Here is a 16159-nt window from a genome sequence, read left to right as displayed (position 1 = left end):
GCTCCTTAATAAACTCTAATATATATATATATAAAATATATATTATGTATTAAATATATCTAATATATATTATGTATTATATATAATGTAGTATATATAATATATATTATATTATATATAAATATTAGGGTTCTCTAGAGGGACAGAACTATGTCTATATCTATCTATCTATCTATCTATCTATCTATCTATCTATCTATCTGTAGTTTCCATAGTCCGTGGCATAGACTAGGTGAAATTGACTTTACAACATCCTGAAGGGTAACACCCAGACTCTCACCTGTACTCCCCGAAATCCTGTGCCCTGGAGATTGGAGAAAGCTTCAAACCAAAGCCAGTGTTAAGTTAGCTCAGTCTTTGATTGAGCATGCAATCTGCCTATACTTGGCTTCCAGGGGTGGGTGAGGGAGAATTCCTGCCTAGAACAAGGTCACATTACAAAGAATCTTCACAATGCTCATGAGACATTTCGGACCTTCCATCAGAAGCATTCAGGATGGCAGGAGACTGGACATGATGAGCAAACATGGGGATAGGAGGAAGGAAACAGAGAATGGAAGGAGGTGACAGCTGACAAGGCCTTGTGTTCTCAGATGCCGAGCATGAAATGAAGCATTTATGACGAAGGAAACAGAACAGATGTATGGTACAATATTAAATATACAACAGTAAATTACAGCAGGTGGCTGCACAGCAGCTTAGACACAGCAGAAGAGAAGAGGATGGAATTGGAAGATCAATGTTCAGGACGGATGCAGAGTTGCAGACTCTGGGAGTGGACCCACTCCAGAAAGAGAGGAGGAGGGGGATTGGAGGAAGAAGGAACATTTGAAAGTACCCCACTGAGAACCAGGACAACCCCTTGGGCCAAGCTGCCCATGACCCTTACAGCCTCAGAGGTCCAGACTCCAGCCTGGCCTCACGTGCTGGTTGGTCTTGTCCCTGCCAGGCCAGAACCCTCCTCAGAACCCAGAGCCCCCACGGCTCTCCCTCACCCTATGCCCAGGACATGTCTCCTGTGCACTCTTCCCTGGCCCACAGGTGGGAGTTTACACCTGCTCGGGCGGCCTCGGCATCCACACCAACAACCTGGTAGCAGTTGTTCTGCTCCCTCCACCTGGCACAGCTCGGATCTCCCACAGTGCAGGCCCCGTGGTTAGGAGTGATTAGAACACACAGGAGGGCAGCTCAAGACAACAGGTGCTGAGACGTGCAGATTTCGAGGATTTAAGTGCTGATGCTCTTGGAAGACCATGTCCATGGTGTTAACCATGGTTTCTCTTGGTGAACTGTTGGCTTGTGTTTTTGATATTGTTGTTGCTCTAAATAGTGTTTACCTGACTTCAACATGAACTCGATTGGTCACATTCTTCGTTAAAATATGTGTCATTCTAAAAGTTCACAAGGCATTAGATTTTTTGCTCAAACTACCTATAATATTTCTCCAACAGAATGCACATTTGCCTTTCTTCCACACATACCTCCGCCCCCTGCCCTGAGCAGTGTCCCTGCCGGTCCCATCTGCTTAGGGGGTGGGGAAGGGGACAGAGGCCCTGACATGAGGTGGGGCTGTGCCAAGCGTGGTGGTCTTGCATGGGCACCAAGTGAGTGGGCTCTTGAGAGAGGGGTGATCTTTGCCTCCGGGGAATACCCCAGGCCACAGGAGAGAGGTCAGCTGGAGTGTGAGGTGGGGGGTGGAGATGCAAAAAGGGTGGGGCGGGCCTGCTGCTCTATCAGCAAAAGACCTCACACCCGAAGGGCACACAGCAGGAGGGCATCGTATTCACTGACCTCACAGGTAACTGTCCATTAGCATTCACCCACAAAATAATAAAATACACTGAGAGGGGCACAGGAATGGATTGCTCACATCTTTTATGTCAGCTGAATGAAGGAAATTTCTAAGCAGGTTGAGAGAAAGGATATCAAGCTGTGTTTGGAGAAAGGGGTGGGAATTCTAAACAACGTTATGGAAGCAGGGCAGCTAGAACCACAGGTGTATTCAGAAGAATGCTAGATCTCAGTACTACTCTAGAATATCAGCGGTTTTCTGTGGACGGTATGGGAAGTGTGATTTCTTCCGTTTGTGGGCTTTGCGTTTGACATTCTCTGTGACATATCTACACTGCATTTTAAAAGTCAATATTATTGTGAATTTTAATTTAAAATAAAATGTTATTTCTTTTTTTTTTTTTTTTTTTTTTGAGGCAGAGTCTCACTCTGTCGCCCGGGCTAGAGTGCAGTGGCCGGATCTCAGCTCACTGCAAGCTCCGCCTCCCGGGTTTACGCCATTCTCCTGCCTCAGCCTCCCGAGTAGCTGGGACTACAGGCGCCCGCCACTTCGCCCGGCTAGTTTTTGTATTTTTAGTAGAGATGGGGTTTCACCGTGTTAGCCAGGATGGTCTCGATCTCCTGACCTCGTGATCCGCCCGTCTCGGCCTCCCAAAGTGCTGGGATTACAGGCTTGAGCCACCGCGCCCGGCCTAAAATGTTATTTCATTCAGTTCTTTATACATTTTAACTTTCATTTTCCTTCACAATAACTTAGCAACACACCTAGCCCTGTTTTCACCCGGACCAGCCTGTGCTGCTACAAGCCTGGTTTCTCTTCCTCATCACGACTAACTCAGCTTCCCTTCCCGTTTCAGTTCAAGGAAATGTGGGGCGGGAAGGGAGGGGCAGCTGCCACTCACACAGCTCACACTGAATGCCAGAGAGCTTGCCCCGCACGTCCGCCTATTTTTCTAGTTGAATTTCATTGCATGCAGCAATCAACCTCAGGAATTCATTTTCCCACATACGGGAAGCTGGGACCCAGGTAGGGGGATTTGCTTGGTGGGGAATTTGAACCCAGGTCCCTCTCACTGCAAATCCCACAGCATCCCTGTGAGGAAGAGACAGGGAACAGGGAGTAGCCTGGGTCACCCTAAACTGACTTTGGGTTTAGAGAAGGACAGATTACCTGGGGAATGAGGAAGCTCATTGCTCTGGAGCTCACTTCTGGAGAAATGTCATGAATGGGCCCTGTAAGGAGCTGGTGGCAACTTCTGTTACTTCTGGGACCAGCGACCTCAGGTCAAGAGCCAGATGCTCACTCAGGTCTCTCCAGGCCAGAGGCTCTGGCCAAGTTTGGGCTCCCAGCAGAGTCTAAGAAAATGTGGAGGGCACAATGTGTGTTTATGAAGATTTATTTCAGAGTGAGCATCAGCAACCTACCGAACCTGAGACAGAAGCCAACGCCTCCCATTACCCATGATGTGAGACAGGACCCTGTGCCTCCTGCAGACTTCAAGAAATGTGGACTTGACCTTTGGCATCCCCCCACCGTGATCCTGTTTCATAGATTCTGCTGTTATATTCTCTGTATCTTTACCGGGGTCGGGAGGCTGAATTAGTCTTATTCTGGGTCAGTAACTGTCACTTCCTTAACGGTGGTGGTCCTGAGAGTTTGTGCATTTGTGGCCGTCCCAAAGAGCAGTGCAATTACGACCAAAGACCACTCTCAGATACAGCACTGACTGCTGGCTTTGTTTGACCGAACGTGTTCTTCTTGGAGGTGGCCCGCTGTCGGCACTCCCACCAGCACCTCTTCTTAGGCACCGTGGAGGATCCCAGCCTATATGGCAATGGCAGTTCCTTCTGTTGTTGCAGACCCCTCTGTGACTGCACTTCTCAGGGTGACAGTCGTAGCCCAGGGAAGTGATAGTCGCATTGCACTGGGTGTTATTACAGAAGTTTCCATCAGTGCAAGGAGTGCCGTCTATCACACGCCCAACATCAGTTGGGCCTGTTGCACGGTGTTCATCCAATCCAAAACACTGAAACCTTCCTCTCACTGAGTGATGGAATGAAACATGTTCCTGCAGCCGGGGAAGATGGGTCACGTTGGTACACTGCAGTCTTCCACAAAACTTATCTTTTCCTACACAAGCCTCATAGGCGATAGCTGTTCGTTCTCGAGTTCAATGTCCAAATCGGTGACTTTCAAGATTGATGTCATAGCAGTCCTCAGGAGCATCCTTAGCACCGACAACAAAGATCGCCTTGCAGAGCACATTGCGGTCAGTGCAGTTCCCATGATAGCAGTAGCCTTCTTCAGTGCACGGGGTTCCATCTTGCAAATAAAATCTGGGGGGCATGTCAAGGTGGTCCCGTGACAGTACTCTGGAAGGTCACATATATTTTGGATAGGTCTGCAGAGAGTCCCTGGTGGGGAGAAGCTGCAGTTTGTACAGCAGTCTCCTAGATGACAGATGCTCCCCGGTGTGAAGTGACAGTCACTTCGGCAGCAACGACTGGCATAACACTGCTTGAAGGAGCCACAGTCACATTCCTCCCTCCCTTCCACGATGAGGTTTCCACAGAGAACCGTTGTCACGGTTTCGTTATACACTGGAGCGAGTGCTTTGAAAACGCACTGCGCTGAATTTACAAAACAATTTTGTAAATGTCCATAAGAACAGTTACTGAATGCATCTGTCATCCCAGGATATCGCTGCATAATGCAGGAGGTCCTTCTCTGACATGTGCAGTATTTATAATCATAACCCACACCAAAACTTCTCATCAGTTTGTGGGTTGTTATGACGGCTACCAATAAATAATGTCTGCCTAGAGTACCAATGTGTATAAGGCCTAAATGTGAACAGAAGCTATATCTTTTTGGTTCATAGTTAGATTCATGTGGTGCGTCTTTAATAAGTAGTGTGGAAGAATGAACACGAAAAGTATCAAAAAAGGTTCTTCTAAAATAGTTAATCATTGCACTATGATATCGATTGTCATTCACAGGGGCTGGGTCACGACTATTATATACCGTCAAAATATAAATCTAGTACCGCAGATCAGTATTTTGAACAATGCTGTCAATGACACTGAACATCTGGACCACCTCTTTGCAACACGTTGTAATATTGCCATATATACGATAATATGAGTTGGAACATTGACCGTGGCCTTTTATATTACTTCTATGAGAACTCTACAGCGATGGAGATAACCTGGGATTCATGCTGTCATTTGCTTCAGATAACAGGGGGTCTGTCTCCTCATTGTCACCATCTCTAAATGTGGGCCCCGTTGCGTTGGACTCGGCCACTATCTGAGAAACAACATGTTCAAATCTGCGGGAATCCTGGAGGGGTTTGATTTCGTAGGCAAGGTCGTCCAGCATCATGACGCCTCTAAGGCCCCCATAGCACGTGTCGATGGTGGCCATGGACAGAGGCACCTCCTCCAGGTAGCCGAGGTAGTAGCAGTCTGGAGGGATGTAGGGGTCATCCACCTGCAAGGCTCCTTGGTCATCCTGAGTTGTCACCAGCAGATGTCTGGGCCAAAGAAGGTGTTTTCTCCGCATGTGAACGACGTGTCTTTGACCCCCAAAACGCAGGGGTAGGACAGCCAGCCGGGAAACTGAAGGCCTTTGCCACGGTGCGTCTCCTTCCTGGGAATCACAACCTCGGAGGATGCGTAATGCCACAAGGGACGGCCTTGAGAACACCAGACTAGAGCCAGGAGTGCCCAGAGCCCCAGCAGCAAGAGGGGGGCCCTAAGGGTGACCCGCACCTCTGCCGGCCTCATGTCTCAGCCCAGGGATAGTCATCCAAAGAGAATGGGAAAGGAAAGGCCTGTCCTTGGGGAAGCCAGGCCCCAACCAGCTGCGGTGGCTGCGTCCCTCCCAGGGAGACCCTGACAGAGAACAAAGGACCTCCCCGCAGGCTCCTGCACCACACCCTGGGGGCACCTGGACTCCTGGAGGGAATGAGGTAACAGTCCCAGGGCGGGGCAGGGGTGGACCCAGAGAGGATGGCAGCTGCTGCACACGGAATGAGGCTGAGGGTCCTGGCTATGAGGATTCATCAGGAAGGGAAAAGGGAGAGGGAAGCAGGGCTCTGTCTCTTTTACCACCGTCCGTCTTTTCTGTTGCTTTCTGAATCTGCAAAGTACAAAGATGTGTTCAATGCCCTCGCATCAGGCGTGTTATTCTCGGTCGCTCTGTGGGTTAATACCGCTCCTTTCTGTGGGTCACATTGCTTGGTCCGTTGCCATGTGGAGGTGGACACTGCCAATACTTTCCTTGTGGACTGATGTTTTCTCGTCTTCATAAGTACCATGTCTTATTCTTTTTGTTGGTGTTTCGTTTTGTTTTGGTTTTGAAGTTTGGTTTGAAGTTACCAGATTGTGAAAGGAAAGTATCTTGGGCCCTGTCGAGCTGGGAACCACTCATGGAAAACTTGCCTCCCAGTCTATTTAAAGCTGTCCCTGTGGTCACAGAGATAGATCAGAAACTCAAAAGAATGCAACCATCTGTCTCTCACCTACCTGTGACCTGGAAGCTCTAAGTGGGGAGGACTTGCTTTGAGTTGTCTGAGCCTTTCTGGGTGGAACTCATGTCCTTCTTATATTCACTGATGTCTCATGTCTCCCTGAAGTGCGTAAATCAAGCTGTGCCCGACCACCCTGGGCCATTGTCATCAGGACTTCCTGAGGCCGTGTCACAGGCGTGTCCTCAACCCTGGCAAAGGAAACTTGCTAAATTCACTGAGATCTGTCTCAGAGTTCCTGGGTTCACAAGATCAACAGTTGAAATAGGGTAACTCTTTCTTCCGTGCTGTGTAAAACCCTTGCGAATTATGATACTTTTTACTTAGTCCATCTATTCGGGGCAGACGCTATTCCTGACCCCACGAGCCCAGGTGCTGTCCCTCCGATACTTCTGTGTGGTTCTCTCCTGGTCTTTGGTCATTTCTTCAGATGCACGAGCCGATCAGTTCTCAGGGAAGGACACAGGGGGCCCTCTGTGGGTGTCTCATGTCTGAGAACAAATATTTTGCATATTTCTGCCAATTCTGTCATTGCTTATGAGGGGATGGAAGATCCAACGCCAGATCGTAATCAGAAACACAAATTACTATTTCCTCGAAAGTGTAAATATTTCCCTTTCCTGGCAAATGTGGTCACTCTATTCAAACTTAACGTGACCGTGGTGTGTTTCGAAGGCTGTGTTGTGTGGCACTTTGCCTTCCAATGCCCCGTGCTCCCACCTTCCAATGCCCCATGCTCCCACCTTCCATCCCTTTGGATCCCGCCGTTTTACCACAGATGTACGATTACGGATGAAGCCGGTTTCCCCTCTACAAGTGTGCAGTTGGACGCCCTTTCCCTGTCCCCTTCAGGGTTTTCACAGGGAGGAGAAGGAGGATATTTGACCTCCCTGAAGGAGGCTGCCTATGGGAGACTGTGTCCCTCCTAAATTCATGTGTTGAAGTCCCAACCCTTGGTCCTTCAGAATGAAATCATACTTGGATGAGTGTCTTTTAAAGAGATGAATAAGTTAAAGTGAGATTTCTGGAGTGGGGCCCTACTGCAATCCGACTGTTGTTATAAGAAGGGGAAGCAGGAGGGAGGGTGCACACGCCCCGACGGATGGTCATGTTACCACAGAACAGCAGGAAGGCACCGTCTGCACACCAGGGAGCGAGACCTTCGAGGAAACCCACCAGCTGGCAGCTTGATCTTAGGCTTTCATCCTCCCCACTGTGAGGAAATCGGTTTTGTATTGTAAGCCACTCAATATGCGGTATTTTGTTATAAAAAGCCCTATAAAATGAATACAGTAGGTAATAGGAGAGCTTCTATAAATTGAAAAAGTCTCATGGCCAGACAAACCTGGACCCTTCTTTTCAGACCTGAGCAGGGTGATGGACCTGCTTTGGGACAGGAGAGGGGAAGAGAGGAACCCAGCACCCAGTCCCAGGTAAGCCTTTCCTCAGCAGGCCGTCGCTGGGCCGGAGCTTGCACAGGTGTGAAAGAGCGTGTCTTGGTCTTCAGGGCCCGTGGAGTTGGAGGGAGGATGCTGTAAACTCTCCCTCACAGAAGAACCCGTCATCGCTGTGCCCGTGTTTATGTGAATGGGGGTGTGTTTCCTGGGTGTGCTCATCCCCAGAGAAGAATTAATCAGGTTTCCAGGGCTAGAAAGAGGTTGTGGCATTTGTGTGTATTAAAAACTGTGGCTGGACCATAAATTACATTAAAATGCTCATGGGAAGGCACAATGGAAAGAAACACTTTGTTACAGAAGGGAAAAAATGGTAATTATTTAAATGAGATGCCTTTGAAGTCACCACGCCGAGAGGAGCCAATCACATGAGAGTGCTGGGTGTCATGTTCAGGAGATCAGGAGTGTCCATCTGCTGGCTTTTACGATACTCAGAAAGAGCTGAGAGTAGAATCTATGAATGGAGGGGATGTTGAGAAAGAGAAGGCCAAATGTTTGATGGAATGGAGGGTCACTATTGGAGCCGTTAGGAAATACAGAAGCTGAATTATGCTGAAGCACAGAACTGTGTCCCTGGGTAATACTGTGTTGTTTTGGGAGCTGCTGAACATACAGAAGTTTCACTGTTCTTAGTCCTCGAATTCTCTAGAATCTCTTGAAAGCCCAGTTTTAAATACTGGGAATGTAGGTAAGACACATTCACGGTTAAAAATTCTTAAGAGAAGATGTAGGAAGAAATGTAAAGTAATCAATTTAGGTTATGAAAATTTGGTTATGGCGAACTGTGATGTCTGTTTCTCACTTGGAATAATGGAATGTGAGTCATTAGTCATCCCAACGGCTCATTTTCCATAGCCATCAATTACAAAACTGCTGGATAATTTCCTGAATTGCCCACCCTAGAAGCTGACCTCACATTTCCTCAATGAGAAACCGCCAGTCCCGTTGATCCAGCCTCGTTTTTCCCGTCAGGGATTTTGTTTCTCTGTGGACAGTTCTGGTGAGGGCGGCAGAGGGGAGGATCTGAAGAGGGCATTCTTGGGCCATTCTTCAGAGGAGGAGAGAAGAAGAATTGCAGTCTTCCCATTTACCTGTCGGCCTTGCATCTGCATATGGCCATGGGAATGCTGCCAGCCTGTCCACGCATGATGAAGTTTATTTAGGGGATGAAGACAGCATGCTGGGTGTGCCAGTGCCGACAGCCAAGAGAATCAACTGCCTGGTGCATGCTGCTTTTATGAAAGCAAGCCCAGGGCCACTTGCTTTCTTCTGTATTAGCTTCTCTGATGAGTTGTTTATTCATTTTTGCTAAAATTGCCACATATAGTTACCTAGAGGCATTACAATAAACTGATTTGGAAGTTAACTGAGTTCCTGGTGAGGTTAAAATGAGTGTCAGGTGCACAGCGAGACAGACAGGAGACATGGGTGCATAGCAAGCTTGTGTTCACCATGGTTTGTATCTTAATTAGGGAAACTTCTGTACCTTTCTTAGATGTTCAGATACTCCATTAAGGACCCTGACATAACATTATTTATTGACAGACCATAGCTCAAAATATAGAACTGGATATTACCAAGGAGAATGTACTATTACTATTTTATCTTTATCTTAAAATACACTCTTCCATCTGAGGTGAAAATTAATCCAGATGGTAGAACTTACTGCAGTTATTACAGCATTTTAGCAAATCAAAAGCCACAGAGCAAACATATGGACAGAAAGCAGGTATGCTTTTGGAATCATAAACTAGTCTGTGATGATTTTAAAACCAAAAGGTGTCTCATGATGGCTGGAAACCTCTCAAAATGAAACAACACACTAAGGATCTTTGAGAAGTACTCTGACCTCCTAGCGAACTGACTGATACGTAGGCTGAGCTCCATGTAGAAAGTCAAAGGAATTTCTGCAGACATCGTCATGCCAAGCACAGCCGTAACGTGGGTCCCAGGCCTTTTTACACGTTCAAGGGTTAGATCTTAGGAGGGAATCAAAGAAGGCATTGTAAAATATCAAAATTTAAACACCGATTTTGATTTAAAAAGTGTTAAAATATGCTTGCGGTCTACACTTAGAAAATCTGTGTCCTTCAGATGGTGGCACCAGATGGTTTCAAGTGGCTATTTGGTAAGTTCTCAGTGAAACCACCAGATAATACAGAATAAATAAATTGCCACTGTCTTAAATCAACCCATGGGAAAGGGAAACTGTATAAATACAGCAGAGAGGAAACATTGTCCAAGGAAAAAACAATCTCCAGAAACTCTTGTTGAAGAAACAGAGGCATCAGAGTTACTAGAAAAATATATTGCATTTCATGCAAATCAAAACCACAATGAGATACCATCTCACACCAGTTAGAATGGCAATCATTAAAAAGTCAGGAAACAACAAGTGTTGGAGAGGATGTGGAGAAATAGGAACACTTTTACACTGTTGGTGGGATTGTAAACTAGTTCAACCATTATAGAAAACAGTATGGCAATTCCTCAAGGATCTAGAACTAGATGTACCATATGACCCAGCCATCCCACTACTGGGTATATACCCAAAGGATTATAAATCATCCTGCTATAAAGACACATGCACACGTATGTTTATTGCGGCACTATTCACAATAGCAAAGACTTGGAATCAACCCAAATGTCCATCTGTGACAGACTGGATTAAGAAAATGTGGCACATATACACCATAGAATACTATGCAGCCATAAAAAAGGATGAGTTTGCGTCCTTTGTAGGGACATGGATGCAGCTGGAAACCATCATTCTTAGCAAACTATCACAAGAACAGAAAACCAAACACCGCATGTTCTCACTCATAGGTGGGAACTGAACAATGTGATCACTTGGACTCGGGAAGGGGAACATCACACACCAGGGGCCTATCATGGGGAGGGGGGAGGGGGGAGGGATTGCATTGGGAGTTATACCTGATATAAATGATGAATTGATGGGTGCTGACGAGTTGATGGGTGCAGCACACCAACATGGCACAAGTATACATATGTAACAAACCTGCACGTTATGCACATGTACCCTAGAACTTAAAGTATAATAAAAAGAAAAAGAAAAATATATTGCATTTCATTATATTATGGGGTACAACGTGATGTTTTGATACATGCGTGCATTGTGAAAGCATCAAATCAAGTAAATAAACATGTTCATCACCTCACATACTGCTTTTTTTATGGTATAAATGTGTAAAATATACTCTCTTATCAGTTTTCAAGTACATATAGTACATTAACATCCCTGAGGTCACCATGCTGTGCAATAGATCTTCAAACGAATTCCTTCTATCTAACCAAAACTCTACCCTTTCACCAACGTCTCAGCTTTCACATCCTCCTGACACCAGCCCCTGGTAGGCAACATGCTACTCTCTACTTCTCTGAGTTCAACATTTTTAGATTACATGTATAAGTGAGATCATGGAGCAATTATTTTGTACTAGGCTTATTTCACTCAACATAAAGACACTCAGTATCACTAATCATCAGGGAAATGCAAATTAAAACCACAATGAGGTATCACCTCACACATGTTACAACGGCTTAGTCTCAGTCTGTCTTTGTGTTGCTATAACAGAATACCAGAGACTGGGCAATTGTTTTTTTCTTTTTTGTGACAGAGTCTCACTCTGTTGCCCAGGCTGGAGTGCAGTGGCGTGATCTCCGCTCACTGCCAGCTCCGCCTCCCAGGTTCACACCATTCTCCTACCTCAGCCTCCCGAGTAGCTGGGACTACAGATGCCCACCACATGGAGAATGGGCAATTTTTTTAAAAAAGAAATTTATACTTAATGGTACTTGAGTCAGAGAAGTCCAATATCAAGGCGCTGGCATCTGAAAAGGGCCTTCTCACTGCGTCATCTCACAGCACAGGAAGATAAGCAAGAGACCACTTGTCTGTGAGAGAAAGGAGACCATCTTTTATTAGAAACTCAATCCTGTAATAACTAGCCCAATCCCATGATACTGACAGTAATCCATTCATGAGGACAGAGCCTTCATGACCTAATCACATAATAAAGTCCCACCTCTTAACACTGTTGCATTAAAGATTTTTTCCAAATCATAAACTTTGGGTGACACATTTAAACCATAGCATTCTTTTCCTAATACCAAAATTTACGTCCTTATCACAATGTAAACTACATTCATTCCATCCCAATTATCTACAAAGTCTTAACTCATTCAGCATCAGTGCAAAAGTATGAAGTCCAAAGTCTCATCTAAATCGGATATGAGTGAGACTGAAGGCACAATTTAGCCTGATACAAATTGTTTCCATCTGTGAGCCTATAAAGTCAAAACGAATTATCTACTTTCAAATACAGTGAATGATGGAGCAGGTATGGGATAGAAATTCCCATTCCAAAGCTTAGAGATAGGCAAGGAGAAGGGGAGCCTAGTCCAAAATCTAACAGGGAAAACAACATTAAGCCTTAAAACTGGAAAATCATCCTCCTTGACTGCATCTTGTGCACACTGGGGTGGGGGATGGGCACCCAAGGCCTCCGACAGTCTTGCCCCTATGGATTTGCTGGGTTCAGTCCACTCAGCTGTTCCCACAGGTGGGACTCTCATCCCTCTAGCTCTCCTAGGCTGACTGGAAACTCTTTGTGGTGCCTCCAAATCCACATTTCTGTTTGACATTGTGCTAAGGGCCCAGTGTGGTGACTCCATCTCTGCAACAACTCACTACCTGAGACCTTAGGCTGTCCACAGCATTCTTTGAAAGCTAGGTGGAGAAAGCCATGCCCTCGTGGTTCTTGTATTCTGCACACCTGCAGAATTAGCAACACTTGGATGCCATGGAAGTTGATGATTTGTACCATTAAAGTGATGGCTTGAGCTACACCTAGGTCCTCCTGAGCCACAGCATGGGCAGTCAAGGAGTGCTGTGCCTGGACACAGGGAACAGAGTCCTAAAGTGCATGCTAGAAATGAGGCCATAGATTTGCCTCAAATTTCTTCCACCATATATCCTTGTTCATGGCTCTGAACTTCCACTTTACAGAAAGGCCTAGGGATGAGCACAATTCAGCCACGTTCTTTGCCACTTTATAGCAAGGATAGCCTTTGGTCCATTTTCTGATAAGCTATTCTTCTTTTTCTTCTGATTGCTTATCAGAGCGGCCTTTATTGTCCACTGTTCTACCAACATTCTAATAGTCATCACTTAAGTAATCTCTAAGAAGTTTCAGAATTTCCTCACAGCTCTCTTCTTCCAAGCGCTCAAAAGGATCACCCTCGTGTTCTATTCAGGGCAATGTAGACTTTTTATAGTCTGATCCTCCAAATTATTCCAGTCTCTGTGCATTACTACTTCCACTTCTACATTTTGGGGTATTTGTTATAGCAACAGCCCCACCCCTTGATACTGATTTCTTTGTCTTAGTCCACTTTGTGGTGCAATGAGTGAATACTACAGACTGGCTAATGTATAAGTGAAATAAATTTATGTTCTCACAGTTCTAGGAAGTCCAATGTCAAAGTGCTAGTATCTTGCAAGGGCCTTCTTGCTGTAACACCTATGTGGGAGGCAGGAAAGCATGTGTGAAGGAGAGAAATGGGGCTAAATTCATGTTTTAATGAGGAACCCAGGCCTGTAGTAACTAATCTACTCCCTCAATGAGTAACCCACTCTGGCAATAATGGCATTAATTGCTTCATGAGGGCAGAGCCCTCATGACCTAATAATTTCTTAAAGTTCCCACCTCTGGACACTATCGAATTTGGGATTAAGTTTCCAATATACATTCTTTCTAAATAGCAGGGGCTTTTTAATAGGTTTACCACCCAAGGCTGCAGCAGGCTGTGAAGCAGTGGTCCGAGCGTGGCTGTCCTTTGTGAGAATGGAGAGAAGTGAACTGACTCATGGAGACACAAGTTGATGAAGTCAAGGGACTCATTGCTTCATCACATGGATAGTGAGGGCAATTGAAAGCATTAACAGATTATTGATGGTGGCAAAACCATCTGAGGTGGAGACCATGGGGAGTCGACCAGAAAAAGAGGACACATCCCATTAAATGGTGCTTCATCTCCTTGCAAAACAGATGAAAGGAAAGTGAAACACAATGCCATAGTGTATACTAGACAGTGAATTGAGGGAAGAGTTTCCTAAGGCATAACTGATAAAGTGGAGAAATCATAGAATCTTTGCATGGTGCTAACATTTGGACTGTGGCTTCATTATTTCTTATAAACATTTTACTGAGATATTATTTCTAGAAGGAGACTGAAAATGAAGTATGAAAAGTTAAATGGGATTTCTATTCTAAGTTAGTCCTTTTCAGATGAGAGGAACTAAGGAGTTACAGGGGAGAAACAATAACAGCTGCTGAGCAAGACTTTTGCAGGACAGGACAAGGAATCACCAAGGAGAAAAAGGAAACATCAGCTTCACTTCGCATCTACTCCTGAGCCAGGTCCTGAGCGCCCCCTGCTGGTGCTGATCGTCCCCTGGTGTCTGAGCACCCCCTGGTGGTGTCTGACCCACCCTACTGGTGTCTGATCCCCTATGCCTGCCCTCAGCGCCCCCTGGTGGTGTCTGAGCCGCCCTGGTATTGTCTGAGCCTCGCTGGTGGTGTCCTGAGCTCCCATTAGTTTCTGAGCTTTCCTGGTGGGTCCTGAGCCCCGTTGGTGGCATCTGAGACCCCTGGTTTCGAGCCCCCCGCTGGGTTCTGAGCCCTCCTGGTAGTCTCTGAGTGTTCTTTTCACCATAGACTCAAATAAGATTGAGCAGTGATTCTTTCATCTGTGGTGGTCATTCCGGGTGAGCTGTCTCAGGGCTCATGGGGACTCTATCCCTAGGACCACTTGTCCCCACAGGAGGAGAGACCACAGTAGCAGCATCAAGGATAGGTCACAGCATTGTCACTGGGAGACCCCATATTTTTCTTCCAGACGCAGTGAACCTTGTCACCCTCTTCCCACACTGCACGGGGGTCATACAGAGAGGCATCTTGGGGTGACCTGACTCTGGGATGTTACAGAAAAGGAGACAGCCTGAGCTCATGACTCCTAGAATCACATGCTCCAGTCTTGGCTATATACAGACCTGCAATTCTTTTCCTTTTACTCAGGCACTTTGCCTTTTGGGAGAGGACAGTGGAGGTCTACAGCCCTCCACAGTGTACTAGAGCCGACTAGAGCTGAATAGTCACTATCTTTGTGCAAGTTTCCTTTCTGTGACTTTACTGGATTTCATTGCTAGTAAGAGTTCATCCAGACAGATTCCCAGGCAGTGTCCACATGAAAGGAAAGGAAAGGCCGATGGGCAGAGATGCCCTGAGCATCCAGTCCCAGGGTACCTTTGCCAGCTGTCCTTCCTAACATCCAGAGGCAGGGAAGGGAGGAGCCCTGCTGAGCAGTACACACATGTCCGCAGAGAGAATGTCATAGAAATGCAGCTCCGCTCCCACTCATGAGAAGTAGCTCATCCGCTGTCCTGTAGGCCCTGGTGAGGAGCCAGTCCATGTCTGGGTCCCACCTCAGCATCCCCACCATGCAGCCTGTGCCTGCTTATCACTATTCAGGGAGCATCCCTCCTGCAACAGGCTCACCTGTGACTGCCCCACACAGGGCTGCTCTCGGTGTGTTTTCTCTGTGCTTGCAGGCCTCCCTTGTGAAGTTCAGCTGGGGGAGGCCGAGGACATGTGAGGCTGCCTTGGGCATTCTCTGAGCCTTCTGTAAAGACTGGTTTCACCTTCACTAACAATAGCTTGAGCTGGGTCCAGCAGGCTGGAGTGGGTGGCACAAGTGTGTGATCCAACTGGAAAAAATCAGTCCATTCTCCATCAGACAAGGAAGAACTCAAAAGACTTCTTGCTGTTTAACAGGGAGCTGAGCAAGAGTAAGGTGCAGAAAGCTTACTTAAAGAAATAATAACGGATAAATTTCCAAAACTTAAGAAAGATATAAATATCCAGGTACGTGAAGGCATTACAAAACCAAACAGAATCAACAAAAATAAGACTGCTACAAGACATACAATAATCAAACTTTCAAAGGCAAGGGCAAAAAATGGATCGTAAAACCAGCAAGAGGAAAGAAACCAATAACATATGAAGGCATTCCAAGTCCTCTGGCAACAGGCTTCTCAATGGAAATTACACAGGCCAGGAGGGAGTGGATTGAAATTTTTTAAGTGCTCAAAAGAAAAAAAATCTGTCATCCAAGAATATTTTCTTCAGCAAATTATCCCTCCAATTCAAAGGAGAGATAAAGACTTTCTTAAACAGACAAAAGATGAGAGAATTCACCACCCTCAGACCCGTCTTACAAGAAATGCTAAAGGGAGTTCTTAAATCTGAAAGAAAAAAGTACTGAAGAACAAAACAAAACTTTTATAAATACAAAACCCAC

The 16159-nt window shown here is 46.0% G+C and overlaps 1 pseudogene and 1 gene segment (V, D, J or C); one reads left to right on the top strand and one right to left on the bottom strand.

Annotated features, from left to right (window-relative positions):
• The window catches only part of LOC104673310, a 167610-nt gene that overhangs the window by 9494 nt on the left and 141957 nt on the right, over positions 1-16159 (top strand).
• LOC115897495 lies at positions 3398-5580 on the bottom strand (annotated as a pseudogene).

Source organism: Rhinopithecus roxellana, chromosome 5 (assembly GCF_007565055.1).
Source record: "Rhinopithecus roxellana isolate Shanxi Qingling chromosome 5, ASM756505v1, whole genome shotgun sequence".
In the NCBI taxonomy this organism is placed as follows: domain Eukaryota; kingdom Metazoa; phylum Chordata; class Mammalia; order Primates; family Cercopithecidae; genus Rhinopithecus; species Rhinopithecus roxellana.
Note: the sequence above shows the minus strand (reverse complement) of the source record. Positions and strands in the feature narration are given on the sequence as shown.